Here is a 3,255-nt window from a genome sequence, read left to right as displayed (position 1 = left end):
ATTAACTCATACCATATTCTTTTCCATATTCAGTCTCCCATTTCATTGTAGGTACTCCACTTTTTCATTCCTATAACACTGCACTGCTTACGTGAGTTTAATATTCATTCTCCTAGGTCTTACACAGTTCTTCTGCCAACTTTTACTATCAATATTACTACTATCATTTTCTTTTTTTTACCTCTTTTGCTTTTCCTGTCCCTAATCATTTTCCTTCAAGGGAACCTAGACAACAACAAGGAAATAAAATATTAATAACAAAGCGTTAAAGAGAAAACTTAACTCACACACAAAAACAGCAACTAAATAAAACCCAAGACTAGAAGGAGAAGCTAATAAATGGAACAGACCCATCAAGATAAAGTGATGACCAGACAGCAACAAAAAATTACAAACCATACCAATAATCAGAAAGACATGACCCAGTCCAATGAGCAAACTAAAAACCAGGAAGAGGAGCAGAACATCAAACAACTAACCACAGCTGTCCAAACAAATATCATGGGCCAACTTAACGAAGTGAAGGAAAAGATTAGGGATATTAAGAAAACACTTGGGGAGCATACTGAAGAAATTTAAACAAACACAAAAAGATAACATAATGATGGTGATGAATGGCACAATCCAAGAAATCAAAAATACACTTTCAACAAATAACCGTAGATTTGAACAGGCAGAGGAAAGAATTAGTGATGTGGAAGACAGTACATCTGAAGTAAAACAGATAGTAGAATTGATAGATAAAAATAGAAAAAATCCAGCAGTGACTTAGGAATTTGAATGACAACAAAAAATGCACAAACATACACATTATAGACATCCCAGAAGGAAAAAAGAAGGGAAAGGAGACAGAAGGGGTATTGGAGAAAATAATGGTTAAAAAATTCCCAAACCTATTGAGGGAGATGGATGTACATGTCCAGGAAGGGCACCACACCCCAAATAGTATAAATCTCAAGAGGCCTACTCCAAGACATATATATTGTCAAATTAACCAATGCTCAAAACAAAGAGAAAATACTAAAGGCAGCAAGAGAAAAACAAGGGAAGCTCAATAAGATTAAATGCTGATTTCTCATCTGAAACCATGGAGAAAAAAAAGCAGTGGTATGACATAGTCAAGATACTAAAAGAAAAAAATTTCCAGCCAAGAATACTCTAGCTACCAAAGCAGGCATTCAAAAATGTTGGAGAGTTCAAAATAATCACAGATAAACAGAAACTAAAAGTGTATGGAAATAAGAAACATGCCTATCAAAAAATACTAAAGAATGTTCTGTAGGTGGCAAGAAAAAGACAGGAGAGACAGAGTTGGGGGAAAGTGTAAGAAAAACTAAAAAGACAAAGAGAAATAAAAACAACATATGATATACATAAACCCAAAGAAAATATGGCTAATGTAAGTAATTCCTTGAGAGTAATAAGACTGAACATTAAAGGATTAAACTCACTAGTCAAGAGATACAGGTTAGCAGAATGGATAAGGAAATATGACCCTTCTGTATGCTGTCTACAAGAAACCTACGTTAGACCCAGGGATTCAGGGAGGATGAAAGCGAATCACTGGAAAACAAACTTAAAAGCAAATAATGATGAAAAAACGGCAGGAGTAGCTACAATTATATTGGACAAATAGACTTTAAATGCAAAACTATTCTGAGAAACAAAGATGGATACTATATATTAGTAGAAGGGATAATCTTTCAAGAAGAAAGAACAATCATAAACATTTATGCACCTAACCAGGTCATCTCAAAATACATGAGGCAAACACTGGAAAAACTAAGTGGAGGAAAAATGCCTCTGCAATTATAGTGGATGACTTTAATACACCATTATCATGATTAGACAGAACAGCTCAATAGAGAATCAGTAAAGAAACCAAGTCTCTGTATAATATATTAGATGAACTGGACCTAATAAACATATGCAGAACACTACACCCAAATACAGCAGGATATACATTCTTCTCAAGCATATATGGATCACCTCCAAGATAGACCACATGCTAACCCACATTCATTTTCAATGAATTCAGAAAGATTGAAATCATACAAGATAATTTTTCTGGCACAATGGAATGAAGCTGGAAATCTGTCAGAGCCAGAAAACCAGATTAAGCACAAAGATATGGAAGTTAAATAACATACTCTTAGACTAACAGTGAGTCAAAGAAGAAGTCTCAAAAGAAATCAGTAACTACCTTGAAACTAATGAAAATGACAACACAACATATCAAAACTTATGGGATGCAGTAAAACCTGTACTGAGAGGAAAATTCATATCCACAAATATATATATCAAAAAAGAGGAAGTCCTAACTGCACACTTGGAGAATTAGTAAAAAAACAAAAATTAGCCCCAAAGGAAGAAGAAAGAAAGAAATAATAAAGATCAGAACAGAATTAAGTGAAACAGAAAATAAGAAAGCACTAGAAAAAAAATAAACAAAACCAAAAGCTGGTTCTTTGAGAAGATCCCTTGGCTAGAATAATGATGAAAAAAGAGAGAATATGAAAGTGTGCAAAATAAGAAATGAGGAAGGGGATATCACCCTGACCCCACAGAAATAGAGTATTATAAGAGGATACTTTGAAAACTATTTGCCTAAAAGAAGGACAATTTAGAGGAAATGGACAAATTTCTAGAAACACATAAGCAGCCTACATTGACAAAAGAAGTAATTGATGATCTCAACAAACCAACCACAAGTAAAGAGATAGAATCAGTCATTATAAATCTCCCAACTAAGAAGAGCCTCAGGCCAGATGGATTACAGGTGAATTCTAACAAACATTCCAGAAAGAACTAACCCTAACCTTGCTTAAACTCTTCCAAAAATTTGAAATAGAAGGAACACAGCCTAACTCATTCTATGATGCCAACATTACCCTAATAAAAAGCCAAACAAAGATATCGCAAGAAAGGAAAATTACAGATCAATCACTCTAATGAACCTAGATGTTAAAATCCTCAATAAAATAGTTGCTAATCGTATTCAAAAAACATCAAATGAATTTACACCCCATGACCAAGTGGATTTCATCCCTAGTATGCAAGGATGGGTAAATATATGAAAATCAATTAATGTAATACATCACATAAGCATATCAAAAGAAAAAAATCACATAATCATATCTATAGACATAGAAAAAGCATTTCACAAAATACAGCACACTCTCTTGATAAAAACACTGCAAAAGATAGGAATAGAGGAAAACTTTCTGAACATGAGAAAGGGTATATATGAAAACC

This window comes from Dasypus novemcinctus, chromosome 10 (genome assembly GCF_030445035.2).
Source record: "Dasypus novemcinctus isolate mDasNov1 chromosome 10, mDasNov1.1.hap2, whole genome shotgun sequence".
Lineage (NCBI taxonomy): Eukaryota > Metazoa > Chordata > Mammalia > Cingulata > Dasypodidae > Dasypus > Dasypus novemcinctus.
This window is presented reverse-complemented; position numbering follows the sequence as displayed.